The sequence below is a fragment of the Monodelphis domestica genome, chromosome 1, assembly GCF_027887165.1.
Source record: "Monodelphis domestica isolate mMonDom1 chromosome 1, mMonDom1.pri, whole genome shotgun sequence".
Classification (NCBI taxonomy): domain Eukaryota; kingdom Metazoa; phylum Chordata; class Mammalia; order Didelphimorphia; family Didelphidae; genus Monodelphis; species Monodelphis domestica.
Window position 1 is genome coordinate 15,628,354 of NC_077227.1, and position 18,686 is coordinate 15,647,039.

General features: G+C 34.0%; 1 protein-coding gene across 1 annotated transcript in view; it reads right to left on the bottom strand.

The window, feature by feature from the left end:
* The window catches only part of PCDH15 (protocadherin related 15), a 1,570,906-nt gene that overhangs the window by 1,263,296 nt on the left and 288,924 nt on the right, over positions 1-18,686 (bottom strand). Inside the window, exon 2 of the mRNA XM_056795634.1 lies at positions 14,229-14,278. The gene's annotated coding sequence lies outside the window, so the exon portion shown is untranslated. The remainder of the gene's footprint in view (positions 1-14,228; positions 14,279-18,686) is intronic.

The following is an 18,686-nucleotide window of genomic DNA, read 5'->3' on the forward strand; positions in this document are numbered from 1 at the left end:
CTTTTGACATCCTATGTGTGAGTTGCAATGACATTTTAGCTGAAGATACAGGGCCAGGGAATATTCAAGTATAATCATAGCTTCTAGCATCATTTCTAATTTCTGAATTCCTGAAGGACATTAAAAAAGCAGGGAAGCAGGATTCAGTGTCTCATGTTGACTTGATCCCCCCCCGCCCCCCTCTCCTTCTTCTTCTTCCCCTTTAGGATGGGAGAAAATATGGCCTGTGGCAGCATATGTTGTGTCTTTCTAGCAGTCGTCCCTTAAGGAATATCATAATGGCTCCAAGAAAATTAAATACCAAAGAAAACAAAGTCTATATCACTTCTGAGAACCTAAAAATAGTATCTCTATTCTTTCCATACTAAGGCATCCCCAAAGGCAGCCCCAAAGTCTCCAGAGAGGTTGTATTTGTTTGTTTGAAGCATAACCTATTTCAAATTCAAGTTTTCAGGACATGGATATCTATCTTAATGTTCAGAGGAATGGGAAAGCTTAGAACTCTGAATATCTGGAGTTTGTTGCTTTAAAATGGAGGGCCTCTTGCCATCATTGAAGAGAGAAAATGGCCCTCCATACTGAGAATTTTTCGGGAAAAAGGAAAAATTACATTATGTCACTAACTACAAGCATGAAGAATAGACTGATTCACAGGGCACAGAATTTTTTATATAGATTTCTGCCTGCTGGACAGTTTTCTAAGGATGGATATATTGTTCCCTTTGAAACCAGAAGAGTTAGTTTCAAATTTTGGCTTGTAAGGACCATCTGTATAACCTTGGCAAATCATTTAAATTGTCTTGGTCTTAGTTTCATCATCTGTTAAATTACTAGGTCAAATTATATTAACTCAAGGTTTTATTCCTTCTCTATATAATAGAAATAATAACAACAATGATGAGTAATAATAATCTTTAGAATGATTTAAGTTTGGAAAGTCTTTACAAATACTATTTTATTTAGATAGTTATTATAATTCCTGTTTTATAGATACAGAAATTAGGGTTAGGACCTGGCTCAAGACCTTAAATGTATGAGGCAAGATTCAAATCCAAGTCTTCTGATTCCAACCCCAGCATTTTATCCACCAGGCCTCTTAGCTGCATTAGGATCTTCTAAAAGGAGACAGGCAAAATTAATTAATTGGATAGTTTGGATCTTAGAACATCACTTTGTTTTCTTATGTTCTTGTGATTTAGACCCTGCTTTTGGATTTTAATGGGAACAGAGAAGTCCCAATATAGAGACTCCCTCCACCAGGAAGTACATCTTCTGTAACTTCTACTCCTAGACAGTTGACTGACTTGTTTCTGGTCACATAGCCAATGTGGTACAAAGTCCAATCTTGAACCCAGGAAGACCTTGGATTTTGCCCCACACACTATGTACTCTATCACATTTTTCTCTCTAAAATTTTTCCTATTTTCAATTATTCATTGTGCTGCTGAAGAAAAAAATAATGGCTTTATGGATGTTTTCTTCTCAAACCAATACAGGAACGCTGACCACTGTCAGCATATTATTGAAATGAACGTTATTCAAATTCCAAAATCCAAGGCACTACAGAAAGCAAATTAACATCATTGGATGACATAAATGAGAATGAGGAATGAGCAATTCTTTTTTATTTTAGGACTGTAATCTAAGGCCTTCACCCATTAAATCTGTTTATTACAGTAGGAGAACATAAAACTCTATCTTTTTCTAGGCTCCATGATAACGGATGAGAAAGAAGCAATGGAGAAAGAATCCTTTCTACTCAAGCTGATCCCCAGAAATTCATCATTGTTTGCTTTTTTTTTTCTTCCAGGTTTTCCAACTCAGAGACTTCCCCCTTTGCTATACTATTACACTAAACTGCAATTCCATATCAATGACTCTATTTCTGGTCTTGTTACTGTCTGATCTTTAAAAAGATGTTCAAGTGGTCTGATCCTTCTTTTCTTCAGGAATAAGTAGAGTATAATCCTTGCCTCCCTCATGGGGCTCCTAGAACAATGTCTATTTATAAAGTCCTTTGAGATCATGGGAAAGAAGGAACTGCTCAATGCCAGGTGTCATTACTGTTATTAATAATCCTGCCAGTGAGAGATAGGGATTACTTCAGCTCTACTATAGACAGGAACCAAGTTGTTTCCTGTGTTAGTCACAGACAGAGCTCAGCAGAGAATCCAGCACTCCAATCTCTTGCCCCCCTGAAAATCTTTGTTTCAAAAGACTACATTTGAGCATCAGTAGAAGAATCAGTCTCACAATTTTTAAACTGGAAAGGATCCCAGAGCTTAGCTTGTCCAACCCCCTCATTTTGTGGATAATCACAGTAACAAAGACTTTAGAAAGCAATCCTATAAAAGGGGGAAAAGGGGGGCAGCTGATGTTTCTAGAGCTCTTTAAGGTTTAAAATTGCTTCCAAAACTCTTGACAGCTATGCCCACCTTCTTTTTCTTCTTCATCCATGACCTTTCTAGGCATTTGCAAAAACTGATTTTCATACATGGAATGCTCTCCCCTTTTCTCTACTACTTTATTGATTACCTAGGTCCCTTGAACATTCAGTTCGAGGCCTCCCTACAATAAGAGGCCTTCCCTGATCCCCCTAGCTGTTAATGTCACACTCAAAACTTACCTCATTTTTCCATCCTGTAAAAATTAAATTTATATCTCTAATAATAAAATATTATCTTTTATGAGGTTTATTAAGGAGTATTAGAAATCAAGGAATAATGAGGATACAAAGTAAAAACCACGTGCTGTTTGCTAAATCCAATCTTCACAATTCATACATGTATATGTGTCTCTATATATGTATACTAATACATGTATCCATTCCACATTACAGTGGATATGGAAAATTTATGTAAAAAATTTTGGTCCTCCCTTGGTAGGAGAGAAGAGGTTTGATTTTTTTTCCTTTTTCTTTTATGGGGTATTTACATTACCTTATATGGATTCATGAGTTAGTAAACATATTCTGTATCATCTGTTGGCCTTTTGATGATGTCTGTGGTTCCTCAAACTCCTCCCAAAATTCCACTTAATTTCTTATGCCAACCTGCTATATCAAAACGATGATGGGGAAAGTCACAATTTGGAAGGAATACCTAGATAAACATACACACACTATATCTATATCTATATTTATAGGTATAGATAGATAGATATGGTGTGCATGTGTTTATCAATCAGTTTATCATAGATTTATTTATTTCTATTTTGAGGGACACTTAGATGAATAGAACTCCAGGCCTAGAATCAGGAAGACCTGAGTTCCCATCTTGACTAAGACACTTAATGAACTGTGTGATCCTGTGTTAAACCCTATTTGACTCAATTCTTCACCTTTAAAATATAGACACTGGAAGGGGAAATAGCAAACTGGTATAGCAACTTTGCTAAGAAAATTAGTGTCCGAAACTGTTGCAGGAACTTTCCTTACTTAAGAGTTCCCCACCTCAATGAAATCACATGGCTGGACTCTAGTAAGGATATATCTTTTTTCATTAAAAAAAAAGTTAGTTTTTTTTTAATTGATTTTTTTTGTCTTTCTCTAACCTGCCAGGACAGTGCCTGGAACCCAAGTACTTAATAAATTCATGGTGACTAATTACATTGTTTCAATCAATGTCATCAATATCCTGTGAGACAGGGTTCTCAAATATGGATGTTTCCATTTTGCATGTGAAGAAATTGGGACCTACAGAATAAAATTGTTTATATCTCATTTTATCGTGTTGGTACAAATTTATAAACAAAAAAAATTCACAAAAGAAAATCTTAAAAGCATAGATATTTCAAATTACGAGGGCATATTGAATGTACCACTTATGGAAATGAGGTGAATCTAATAAAATAAATCCAGATGATGCCCAGATCAATCTATATATATACCTGGTTTGTAGCTCTAGTCTTGAACTTCCAATTGCCTCTTATCCAGCACAAACTGGATGTCCTGTAGGCATCTTGAACTCAATGTATCAAAAATACAAATTGCCTTTAACCCTAAAACCTCCCTCCTTTACAACTTTCTGATCACAAGGTAGGGTATCATCCTCTAAGTAATCCAGACTTGAATTCAGTGATGACTTTGATTTCTAATTCTTACACTGACATGTCTAATTTGTTTCCTGTCTTGTCCTTTCTACCTTCATGAAACCTCTCCCATAATGCCCCTTCTCTGCACACATACTTCCATAACTCCCATTCAGACCCTCATTGCTTTCTTTCTGAATGATTACAATAATTTTCCAATCAGTGCCCTTGCCTCAAGCTCTCTCCATTTCATTCCATCCTCTGCTCATTTGCTAAATTGGTTTAGCACCTAGAGTGTGGGTCTAGTCATCCCCATACACTAATTTTCCACTCTCTGCTATGACTTCATGGACTTTCTTTTACCTCCAACATCATGTAGGAAACACTCTATTTGACTTTTAAAGGTTTTTAAAAACTGGATTCTTCCCACCATTTACTTCTTCCACACATTTAACTATGTGTTTCTCTAAACATAATGTTACAATTGCCATTTTTGTGCCTTTGTCCTGGTTGTCCCCCACACCCAAAATGCTCTGTTCCCTCACTTCTGTGTCTTCTTTTGGCTAGAGTCCTTTAAAAGTCAGCACAAATTCTAGGTCCTCTAAGATATCTTGACTGATGTCCTCAAGTACTTGCAGACTCACCTTTCAGATTACCTTCCTTTTATAACCTATAAATTTTGCATACACAAAATATTTTCTATATTGTATTCCTTGTTAGAATGTATACTCATTGAGAGGTGGAACTTAGTCCTATGACTGATAGGTTCTATATAATTAATAAACAGTTGTTGACTAATTGACTGACAGTGATCTTACTAAAGATGAAGAAAACAAGGTTTGAGAAAATAATCACTAAGAAATGCATGAGAACTGGTGACTTCTTCAAGTTACCTTTTTGTATGCTTCTCAGTATGATTATTATTTTAATCACCATTATGATAGGAATGATAAGTATGTGCTTGGCAAGCCTGGTCCTAAGACTTACCTGCAAATTTTCTAGAAAAGTAAAGTAATGCAAAATGCTTTATAACCATTTTGCCACTTGAACAAAACAATTTTATGAAATAATTATTCTAAGATTAGTTGTCCTCTGATGATAAGTCTTATGGTATCATCCTTCTATTCAGTACATTGCAATGATTCCCCATTACTGAGTATCAAAAACAGACTCTAATAATTAGTATTTAAAGTTTTTCAATCTTCACTAGCTCCAGGCTGTCATTCTGGTATTCCTACATATCAGTCCTCTTCCTATATTCTGTGGTCTGGCCAATGATGGTTTGCTGCCCTTGCCTCATACAATGTTACATCTCCCTATTCCATGTCTAGTTGGTCATCTCTCAAGTATGGGACTCTCTCCCTCCTCACCTCCACCTCTTAGAATCCCTGGCTTCCTCAAGACTCAGCTTAAGTTCTTCCTTTTTCAGGAAGGTTTTTCAAGTCTTCCTCACATCCCAAAGTCAGTCTTCCCCTCTCTATATTTCTATTTATGTCTAATCAATTTCTATATTTTATCTGTGCTTATTTATATCCAAGAACTCTCCCTAATTAGAATGTAAGCCCTAGGAGAGTTGATTCTGTTTCTTCTTATTTTTTTATATCTTTAATGCTGAGGTCAGTGTTGGCCATATAATATGTAAAGTAGTTAATAAATATTTCTTAACAGACTGACATAGTAAAGAAGTGAGCTTGACTGCATGTGGTACCTTCCCCATTCATATCCCAATCTCCTCCATATCTTGGGCAATTCCATCAATACTCCAGCTGATGTCTGATGGTAGTGTACCACCCCAGCACAGATCACTTTAGCTTTATGCAGACAGTAGTTGAGTTCTTCCGCCTGGTTAAATGAGTGGTCACACTATAGCTCCAGGAAGCTGGGATGTTTGACATCAGCAAAGAATTCCCCTCAGAAGGAAACACTCAGGCCATAAGCAACCCCAGCGCCCTATATGGACTCCTTCCCAGTCTGTGGGGCATCTCCTACATGAGAATAAATGAATGTCAAATATTCTAAAGAGGTCTGTAAAGCTTCCTCCTGCCCACTGATTAAGAGAGCTGAATAGTAAAAGAGACTGGCAGATTTCCTTTTCATTTATCTGCCACTGAGAATACCTAGCCTTTCCTTATCTTTGCTGCACTCAAGCCTGTCACTCCAGCAGGGGTTTTGCCTGCCCATACATATTCATCACTCTGGCAGAGAAATCAAGAATAAGAATTCTGATAATAAAACATGATTTGGGTTGCTTTATCTTTTAAATATGTAATGTACATAAAAATAGATATGAGCAGACTGCTCTCTCCAATGAACAGTGTGAATGAGAGGAGTAGGTCATCAGCATTTTTTTTCCTGATGTGTGGAAGGCAAAGACTCATTTTGATCACTTGGGTTGCATCTCTATGATGAGGTCACCTCCTCCCTGAAAAAACATCACCATCAAGAAAAAGTGACAAAGGAGCAAACTATGAGAAATTCTGAATTCCAGGCTTCTGTGATTAGACCTCAGAGGCTACTGACACAGTCAATCAGTCAGTCAGTCAGTGAAAAGAGGATTCCAAGTACACAAAGAGAGATTTTGTCATTGCCATAGTCCTGAGTTAATTGCATCCTTCAGCTGCTCCCCCATCATTTATCTAGAGAATGACTTTAAAGGTAAGTAAGGATGATTGTATTTGAATAAATATTTGAATCAAAGGTTTCATGAGCTGAGAAAACCCAAGAGGAGAAAGAGATGTGAAAAGCCATGTAGTCCAACTTATCTGTAAGCCAGAATCTGTTCATTGCATCCCAGTTAGCTGAGGGTCTTGCGCTTTGCAACCATAAATGATTAAGCTTGATCCATATGTTGACTAGGTGACTCTAGCCAAGCCCATTAATCTTATACTCCAAAGCAAATTTCTAAAATTGTAAGTTGCAGAGAAGATGACAGTCTGATTGATAGGGATATGACCAGTAGGCTGAATAAGCTCCACCTGAAGACTTCTGAAGATGAGAATCCCACTAGCTCCCAGGGAACTATGGTTCAGCTTTCATCAGAAGAAAGACATTTAAGGAAATCTGTGGGGTTTTCTTTTGTAATAATTCTACATTTTCCTCTCAATACTGCCTTTTAGAATATTAGCAGAAGTAGACCAGGAGTCAGGACCCTGGACAGATCACTTAACCTCAGTCTCAGCCTCCTCAGGATGAAATGAATATTACAATAACATCAATCACCCAGGGTTGTAGTGAGGGTACAAAGAGGTGTTTGGTAAGCACTTTGTGAACCTTTAAAAAAAAGGCTATATAAATGCCAGTCACTCTCAAGTTAAATGCCTTTTCTGCAGGATTTTGAATTCTTGAAAGTAGAAAAAAAAAGCCTCATTAGTCCTAAGTATTCTTTTTTAGGTAAAATAGCTAGATTACTTTCTGTTCGTCTTATGCAATATGTTACATTTTCTTGTCACCTCACCTAAAACTATATTTCAGGAACAAACTTCTTATGAAAGAAATCTACTTTAAACTGCTTTCTTTAATATATATATATATATATATATATATAAATATATATATATATAATTTTGATAGCCCCTTCACTTTTAGGTAGCATTTTATTTCATTAATAATAGTATTTATTATTTACATATATTAATTTGATCTTCACAACAGTTCTGGGAAGAAGATGTTATTATCTTCTCCATTTTACAAAGGAGGCAATGAATCACAGAGAGATAAAGTGACTCTTCCTAGGTCACATGGACAGCAAATGCCTGAGGCAGAATGCCAGCTCAAGTTTTGGACTGAATTCAATCCCAGTGATCTTTCCACTATAGTATATTTCTTCTTATATATCTTACAGAATGGTAATTTTCCATCACATTCATATTCCATAAAGTGTTTACCTGTTCCTTCATCATTGAACATCTGTTTTGTTTTCAGTTCTTTATACCACATACAGACAGAAGCCTACCCACCCACATACATAATATTGCTATAAATTTTGTTTTTCATCTGAGAATGATTGATGAAAGTTTCTAAGGAAATTTCAGAGTATTCCCTAATCATGAAAATTCATGGGAAAAGCCTAAAACTTCACTATCAACTATTTTCTTGTAAGAAACTGAGGGTGATGTCATTTATCTGTTGCTTTTTATGTTACATCAATAATTGTTTCAAGTCTTTATCAATAGTTGACATCTTAGAGTCTAATTAATTTAATAAATTTTTCAAAGAAATTATTCAAAAATATTTCCCTATGTGATCAATATCTAAATGAGTCAGCAAATTGTTTGACTATTTAAATGTCCTTGAGAGTTTACTAAAAATGAGTAAAGGGAAGAATAATTGAAAAATTAGTGAATAAAATATCAAATAAAAACCATGTTAAAATATATAGCACTGGATTGGATTTCAGGAGACCTAAATTTTTATTTCACCAGTGATAATTATTAGAGGCAACATGACTCACTTTTATTTGGTGTCAAAAGACCTGGAATAAAATTCTGGCACTGTAATTTCCAAAGAGTATGACTCCGGAGAAGTCACATAACTTCTGTATGCCTCAGTTTCATCCTTTGAAAAAATGATCAGAATAATATTTATATTACCTGCTATACAAGGCAATAAATAAAAATAAGTTTCATAAAACTTAAAATAGATATATAATTTATTATTATGAATTACAATAATAAAGAGTGATACCATAAAAAATTAGGGGAGTCCAAAATAATTTTCCTTTCAGATTTATAGATAAAGGAAGAATTTAGGTAAAAAAAGGATAGAGAATATTATAAGATGTAAAATAGATGTTTGACTACTTTAAATTAAAAAAAAGTTTCTGTACAAACATAACTAGTGCAACCATGATTAAAAGACAAACATTAAGTCAGGTAAAAAAAAAATCTTAGCAAGACTCTGAAAGAGGCTTCATATCTCAAATATTTAGAGAACTGAGTCAAATTTATAAGAATACAAAGAATTCACCAACCAACAAATGGTCAGAGGATAGAAATAGGTAATCCTTAGATGAAGAAATTACACTATTTTAAATTATAATTCTTTTTAGTCATATGAAAAAAACTGCTCCAAATGACTATTAATTTGAAAGATGCAAACTAAAACAAATCTAAGAAATCACCTCACTCCCATCAGACTGACTAACATGAAAAAAAAAATTCAAAATTATAAATGATGAGAGGTGTGTGGAAAAATCAGGATACTAACACAATGCTGGTAGATGTGGAAACCAATCTGGATACATATGCCCAAAGAGACAAAAAAAAATAACTTGAGCATTCCCTTTGACCCATAAATACCAGGAGTATGTCTATACCTCAAAGTAATTAAAAATAGGGGGAAAGAACCTAAGCTGTACAGAAGTATTCATAGCAGCTTTATTTGTGGTGGCAAAATAAACAAACAAACAAAAAAAAACCTGGAAACCCGAGGAATGTTCATCAATTGAGGAATGATTAAACAAGTTATATTCCTTTAATGCAATATTTTTGGGTCATAAGAAATGGTAATCGAGGTAACCACACACACACACAAAAACAAACTGGAAAGATTTATATGAAGTGTTACAAAATAAAGTGAGCAGAATCAGAAGACATTGTACAAATTAACAGATCAATTATGAATAATTTAACTATTATCATCAATGCTAAGATCAATGAAAATTCCAAGGGACTCATGATGTAAAATTCTATCCACTAGCCTGGAAGGAGCAGATGGAGTCCAAATTCAAATTGAAACATATCATTTTCATTATACTTATTCCAAGAATTTTTCACTAGTGAAGGCAATAAGTTTCTTTTTTCACAATATGATGAACATGGTAATATATGTGTGTATGTATGTATATATATATATATTATAATAGTATATGTACAAACTATATCATATTACTTGCCTTCTTGGGGAAGGTGGAAAAGTGGGAGGGAAAGAAAGAACATAAATTGTAAAATATCTAAAAACATATTTAAAAATTTTATTAGATTTTAATTCCCTCCAAATTATTAAAATACAAAGTATAATAATAAATTGTAGTAATAGTAATCATAGTTGTAGTAATAGTAGTTCTGGTGGTAGTAGTAAGAGTAATAGTAATAGTAGTAGTAGTAGTGCTAGTGGTGGTGATAATAGGGGTAATGGCAATAATAGTGGTGGTGGTTAAGTAGTGATAGTGGTAATGCCAAAGTCACCTCACTTGTGAACTCATTGATGAATTTGAGCTTCAGGGGGACATTTAGATATGAACTTCTTGCTTAATGTATTATCTATGGCAAATCACTTCTCTTGACTGTGTTTCAGTGATTTTAACTTTATCTACTGTAAAACAAAGGGATTAGATAGAGCTTTTGAAAGTCCCTTCCACATCTACATTTAAAATCCTATAAGCTTTTATTTCCCTCTGCTGACCAAAATGCAATGGTTCTGTAGCTAAGTTTTATAGAAGCATCTGAAGTACTGAGAAGTTAAATGACTTCCCCAGGATCACACAGCCAGTATGTGACAAAGGTGGGACTTGATTCCAGGTCTATGATAGTATTATAAGCTTTTTCTCTAAAGTACATGTAACTGTGAGAGGAAAAAAGAATATATATATATATATATATATATATATATATATATATATATATATAATAGTAGTGTGAAGTGACTCCACACTCTACTTCCCAGTAATGACTGTCTGGGAGTTCTTGCTGAGAACATAAAGAAAAAACAGATGTCTTGGGGGATCAAAGGAAACTGTAGTTCATTAATTTATTTTCTCTGGAAAGCTACTGCCTTTCTTATCACAGACAGGGAAGTTCAACTTCTTGAATTGGCTTTTTCCTTAGTGATTGGAACTCTCTATCACTCCTTTAATGACCCAACATGCAACAAACTCCTCCAAAGGGCCTTGCAAAGCAGTCTTCTTGTGTTAGTCCTCTTTCTAAAAAAAAAGAAAAAAGGGAAAAAAGCCAAGGGTTGTGCTTGTAGGATTGGCAGCTTCTTTTCAGATTCCTTAACATCCTGGCCTTTTGCTTAATGAGCTCTCAGGCATTGTGATATGGGCAATACAAACCATTCATTTCCCTTGCAAACATTTGTAATTGAGTCTGGTTGTCCAAAGGCTCTCTTTGTCAATTGTGTTGATTTTTCAGAGTAAACAACACGAAAAGGCTGAAAAAAATCCCAACCAAATCACACTAAGGGGAAGAAGCTATCTCTTTGCTTAACTTGAATATTCTCAAAAAACTGCTTAGGCCAATCCAGCCTTAGCACATCTAACAAAATCCAGAGAAATATTTTATATCAGAGGTAGGGAGAAAAGGGGACAGGCCCTCCTGAGCATATTCTAGATCCCTATTATTTAAAAGAGCAATGGTAATTATTAGTAACTTAAGTATATATTAATTACCAATGATTATTGATGGTTAATGTGAGAAGAGAGTAATTATGAAAACCACATTATTGGTATTCATAATCACTGCTGAGTCTTCACAAAATTCGGTTATTATTCAGTTGTATCTGACTATGATACTATTTGGGGTTTTTCTGGCAAAGATACTGGAGAGGTTTGTCATTTCCTTATCAATTTCATTTGACAGATTAGGAAACTGAGGCAAACATGATTAAATGACTTACCCAGGTGTCTGAGGCCATATTTGAATCTAGGAAAAGAGTCTCCTTGATTCCAGGACCAACATTCTATCCACTCTGCCACTTAGCTGACCAAATTATTAGGTATTAGTTTAAGATAACAAACAATTCCTATAGCACTTTACTGTTCACTAAGGGCTTTGAATAGATATTTCATGGATAAGAGAATTTAGATTTGGACAGAGACTCAGTGATCACCCAATCTAACTAGTAGGTGAAAAAGCATCCCAAGTTGAAAAGACTGAACAAAGTATATTTACCTACTAATATTAATAATAGTTATCATTTAGAAAGTTCTGAGTTTTGAAAAGTTCTTTCAAATATTATTGTACTTGTTCCTCACAACAAGCATGCAAGGTGCTATTAAAATCCCCATTTTACAGGTAAAGAAAGTCTGGTTGAGAGAATTTAAAGATTTTTCAAGCATTGAATAGCTAATAAGTATTTGAGGCTGGATTTAAACTTAGGTCTTCCTGACTCAAAGCACTCTTACCCAGTGCCCCACTCAGTTGCTACTTGGGTTAATTCTGATTCTTAGGAATATTTTTCTTGCAGGTTTAACATAAAAGTTCCTATTTCAACTTATCATAGCCTCTTATGCTTAGTGCTGAAAAGAACCTTGGAACTCATCAAATCTAATCTCATTAAATACATTAAGAAACAGCAGCCCAGAGAGGTTAAGGGATTTGTCCAAAGTCACATAGATCTTAAGTATCTGATATGAGATTTTAACTCAAGTCTTCATCACTGCAAGTACAGTGCTCTGTCTCCCTTAGCTTTACGCCTGGGGCCAAACATAACCCCCCCCAACTCATTTTCCACATGGAAATATATTCCACATATATATGAAGAAAGTAACCCTGTTACCCCTAATCCTTATATGTTATAGGCTCAAGGTTCTTCACCAGAGGGAGGCAATGACATCTACTTGGTAGAGAGCCAACCTTATTCAGGAAAAGGGGGATAAATCCTGCTTCTTCCTCTTCTTAATGAGGCTAGTCAAGTCAGTTTCTTTTAGAGCCTCATTTTCTTCATCTATAAAATTAGTGATCAAAACAACCCTCAGAATCTATCATGCTCTATCTAAATCTATGACCCTTAGATCATCCCAGTTTTCATGCTGATTAATCAATATCCTCTCCAAAATATAGCATGACCAGGACAGAGAACAAAGGGACCATGTATGACCTCTTCTTTTCCTGGAAGAACTGCCTCCATTAATTTATACAAACCCAGTAGATGCTCTGGCCTCCACATCACAATGGTGATTTACATTGGCCTTGTAGTAGACCAGAATCCCAAGATTTTTTTTTTCAGATACTTAATTCCAGAATTTACCTTAGAAAATATTCTAGGGAAAAACCTAGTATAGATTTCAGAAGATCCATGAACTTGGATGAAGAAAAAAATGCATTTCTATTACAACATCTTTGCTTATCTTTGTATCTTATGTATTTTATGTCATTCATTTATATTCATATATGCATTATTCTCAAATAAATAACATATATACATATATATACATAATACATATACATACATATATATATATACATATATATATATATATAAAGGATACCATCAGCTCCACAAGACTGTTAAATGAATCCATGCTTCAAGAAAGGTTAAGAATACCTGCTTTATTCCAACCTCCTTATTTGCAAATAATGAGAGTAAGAATCAAAGGAGAAATCTGCCTTCACCAAGTTCCTAGAGGTAGTAAGTTGAAGATGTGGGATATTACCCAATATCATAGACTCAAATCCTTTCTAGTCCAATGTTCATATTTATCTTCCTCCAAATTAAAATTCACCCATAAGCTTCATTAGTACTTAGTCAAGGGAAATAATAACATAAAACATCCCCATTAATTGTGGTACCATAAATAATTTGATTCACCACGAAGGACACAGCCACATGAGACAGTGACATTTTTGATGAGGAAGAAACCAAGGCAAATGTGTGATCTCCTTGGTCATATACCTACAACAATTTTAGGGAACTTCCCAGTTTTTTTCCAGTTCAATGAACTTTCATTCATACAAACCAAAGAATGACACTCATTCATACAAATTATTATTTTTTACATTTCTTTTTGTAGATGTAGAACTTAGCACCATGACTGACAAAGCAGAAGTACTTAATAAGTACACTAATTGACAAATAAGAGAAAGATTCAAACACCAAAAGATTCCCCTATGCCTAGTGTTTATCATTAATTATAGCTATTGTTGTTGAAAGCATTTGACTCAATGGGGCAGAATGTAGTTTTTAAGGATCTGTACTGAATTGATTCCCCTCTAGTCATAACCTTGAAAGCTATAATAGCACAAATAACTGATGACTCTACTATTAAAATGATCTAGGGTACATATAGTGACTAAAAAGGACTTGTAATTCAAGACTTCTCAAAAGTCACCCTCTGAATATACAAATCTGAGAATCATAAAGAGTTTTCTTACTTATTTCAATTTTGAGGTCCTTAGTATAAAATCAGTTAATAGAACTGAAATAACATCAATTTTTCTTTCCTTTAGATACATTTAAATACAAATAGAAATAGACTGTACCTTTTTTCAGTTTTTGATCATAGTTTTCAGTGTCTCTTTTATTGTGAATCCTGGAAAGTAAACAACAATTTGAGTCAGATTTAATGACTAATATTAGAAGAGAATAACAACATTGAAACTGAAGAAGTACTCAAAATACTCATTATTTGATATTTATTGTCAGAAGAATTCTAGTAGCAACACATTGACACTAACAACAGTTATTTTTCTGAAAAGTTTTTGAAGATATTTACAGCAAAAGGATGGTAAAAGGAATTGGGGTAGGGTAGAGGTGAGGGTCTACAGATAGTTTTGAGGCTTGAAATAGTAATTTGCCAATAACATAGCCTATGGTATCTCATTTGGTCTTCTCAACAACCTGGGAGGTAGGTATTTCTTCATTATTATCCTCATTTTCCTTTTGAGAAAACTAAGGCAGAGACTAGTTAAATGACTTGTCTAGCACCATTCACTTAGTAAATATTTAAATGCTAATGGATAACTTTTGGATTGTTCATTTATCTATATCAATTTTTTTTTGGTCAGCATACCAGTGTTCACACATTGTGGAAAACACAAAAGTAATTTATTACAATGAAAAAATCTGTAGACTAGGACTCTATTAATTTAATAATAAGGATAAGAATCAAGATTAGACCTCTAATTTTATTAGTATAGATAACACTTCCTGGGAAGAAAATTGCATTTAACAATGGACTTCAATAATTTCTTTAAAACTCTAGGGTCTTAGAAAGTTGCCAATAGTACTGAGTGCTTAAATCAATTGCTTAGATTCACCCAGGAGTTGAAGTAGAAGAAAATAACCATTCATATAGGACCTATTATATGCCACATTCTATGCTAAGTGCTTTAAAAATATCATCTCATTTGACCAAATAGCCAGTTAAGATCACTGGCAAAACATAAACCCACATACTCCCTGGTTGCAAGTTTAGACTCCCTTTAAGATATCTACCATGACGATAAAACATGTAATATGATCTTAATGATAATTATAACATTTAGCATTTGTCACCAAGTTTAGAAAATGTCTTTTCATTAACAAGGATTTATTAAAATTAACTATGTGCCAAGCCATCTCTTTCTATTAATAATTGAACACGAATTCATTGTATTTTATGCTCAACAATAAAGCAATAAACCTTTATTATCTACCATATCCTAAATGCTGAAGATTCAGAAAGAGGCAAAAGACAATCTGTGTTCTTCTAATGGGGGAGATGACATGCAATATATGTGCATGTGTGTGTGTGGCACTATAATTAAAGGGTTAGAGGAAGTCTTCCTATGAAAATACCTTTTTAGTTGGGACTTAACTGAAGTCAAGGAATTCAGAGAAATTGAGTGATCATAGAATCACCCCTTGAATCTCTTATGTGTCACCCTTCTACAGCTCCTCCTTTTAGAAATCTCCAACTTTTAGGAATTTTCCCCCCTTTCAATCAAAGGGTATCAGTACAGGTTTGCTATCCTCTTTCTCCTAGATGGCCTAGAAAAAAAAAACACACTCTAATCCTGTTTTTGGATAAACCTTCAAATCTTTCAAGACTGTTATTTTGATTCTTTTAAGAATTCCCTTCTCCTGGATGAATGTTGGTATTCATTGCAATCAATCCCATTAGAACATAATCTGGAGGAACTTGAGGAACTATACCATCTTAGTTGGTCTTCTCTAAATGTCTCTGGAGTATCTGTGGCCCCCTAAAATATAGCACCCAGAATGGCAACCAACTCCAGACATGCTCTGGCCAGACCTTCTGTCCCCTGTCACATCCTGATTTGAGTTATAATTATATTGAATTATAATTTAAAATTTTTAATGTGATTCCTTATGTGAGACTATCATTACATTGGGGACATGTGCAATGTTATTTTCCCTGAGTGTAGCAAAAGTACCCAACAGAGTGTGACCACATCCTGTGCCTCATGGCCATGGTAGGAACACAGGAAAAGTTTGTTGTGCTGAAACATGATGGCTTTGGCCTTTTATGTACAAAGAAAACAAAGAATTCTGGAGCTATAGTATGAAGTATTTATATTCCTTAGGAATGATCATTTTAAGTAAGATAAAAAGCCACCAAGGCATTACATATGTCTGGTCCCTAGACTTTGATAATGAGAATTCCAGCTACAGTTATAAATTAAATACACCTGAGAATATGCAGCTGGTAGAAAATGATGAGCATGCATGTTCAACCTTTAGCAATCATGCTGAGGATTTATCTTAGTTTCACATACAACTCCAAGAATGATACTAAATATTTGAGCTATTCTAAGTATTCAGGAAAACAAAAATTATCTTTAGGGCAAAATTGTATGTTTGTCATGAAATCATAGAATTTTACAAGTTAGAATAGACCTCAGAGATCAGTTTGCCTGACTCATACCCCAGAGAGGAATCTTCATTCAATTTTCATTTTTGATCTTCCATACCTTTCCTTGTATTTATTCTGTATCTATTTCCATATGCTTTTGCTGATTCTCTTCCTTGAGAGTAAAAGTTGTTTCATTTTTTTGTATTTTTGTTCCCAATGCCTTTCTTTTAGTACCTGGTATGTACTTTGTACTTAATAAATGTGTAGTGATTGATTAATTGCTGTGACACAGCCTAAATAACCTCTGTGAGAGATACATTTCTCTTGCTCCTTCTCCCTCCCTCCCTCACTCCCCTCTTTCTTTCTTTCTTTCTTTCTTTCTTTCTTTCTTTCTTTCTTTCTTTCTTTCTTTCTTCCTTCCTTCCTTCCTTCCTTCCTTCCTTCCTTCCTTCCTTCCTTCCTTCCTTCCTTCCTTTCTTTCTTTCTTTCTTTCTTTCTTTCTTTCTTTCTTTCTTTCTTTCTTTCTTTCTTTCTTTCTTTCTTTCTTTCTTTCTTTCTTTCTTTCTTTCTTTCTTTCTTTCTTTCTTTCTTTCTCTCTCTTTCTTTCCTATAAGTTTGTGTATATATAATATCTATACACATGTGTATACATATTCATTTGTGTGTGTAAACACACATATACATAGAAAACTAGTATAAATCAGTATATTCAATAGAGCACATGCAGTCAGCAACACTCCCAAGTTAAGCCCAAAGCAAATTAAGATATAATTAATGGTGACAGTTAGGTGGTTCAATGGATTGTGAGCCAGACCTACAAGACAGAAAATCTTGGGCTTAAATATGACCTCAGAAACTTCCTATATGTGTGATCCTGGGCAAGTCACTTAACCCCAATTATGTAATTGTTACCATTTTTCTACATTGGAATCAATACTTAATATGGATTATATGAGACAAATAGTGTTCTAAAAAGATACAAATATGAAATATTTATTAGAAAAAGCACAACATCATACAGCTTTTATTTTATTTAAAATTCATTTAAAATACAAATTTCAAAAATTTGTTTATGACATTTTACAATCCATGTTCTCTCCCTGGTTTCATCCTTCCCCCATCCAAACATAGTATATAATATGATATAGGTTAAACATAGGTTATACAACACATATTTACTTATTCATCATCTTATGAAAGAAGTTACATGACATTTTCTCTAGAGGAAAATTCATGGAGACAATATTTTATTTTAATTTTTTCTCAATATACAATCCACAGATTTTTAAATAGATAGAAACAGAAAAGATAGAAATGTATACACACATATATACCAACATACTACATATATATACATAAATATATAATATAATAAAAATTTTATATTTGAGTCTTAAATTTCCTCAATGGATAATTAAACATTTTTGTAATTTGCTAGATTAGTCTTCTGCCTCTGATGATCATTTATTATGTGAACCTAGCAAATGATTTATTATTTTCTGAGACTTATTTTATTCAATTATCAAGTAAGGATATTGATACCAGTAGTCAGGAGAATAATTAGGGCAGGTTATTTAGAGTTCCTTCACCCACAATAACAACTCTATTTCCATTCTTTGCTTGTTGAATTTCCTCCCTTTCTTTAATGCCCAATTTAAGTACTATTTCTTCCATGAAGCCTTCCTAGATTCCCTCCTACTTATTCAAGTGAAATTGATCTTTTTATACTTAAAGATCTCATAGCACTTTATCTGAACTACTCTTTTAAAAAAATGAAAAATCTATTACTTTTTGCCTTAAAATTGATACTAATTATTTGTTCTAAGGAAGAAAATGGTAAGGACTTAGCAGTTGTGTTTAACTGATTTGCCAAGGGTTACACAGCTATAAAATTTCTGATGCCATATTAAATTTAGGGGCTTCCATCTCCAGGATTACCTGTCTATCTTCCTTATTTGCCCCCTCTCAGCCACTCTTTTGCATTTTTAGCTTTCTTTAATTGTTTTCCTTGGTGTTGTTGTCTTTTACCCTTTTTAAAGTATGTTAAAAGTAATTTTTCATTCTTAATACACAGTGAATATATATGTATTGTTTGAATGAATAGATGAAATGAATATTATTTCACAAAACATGACATAATATT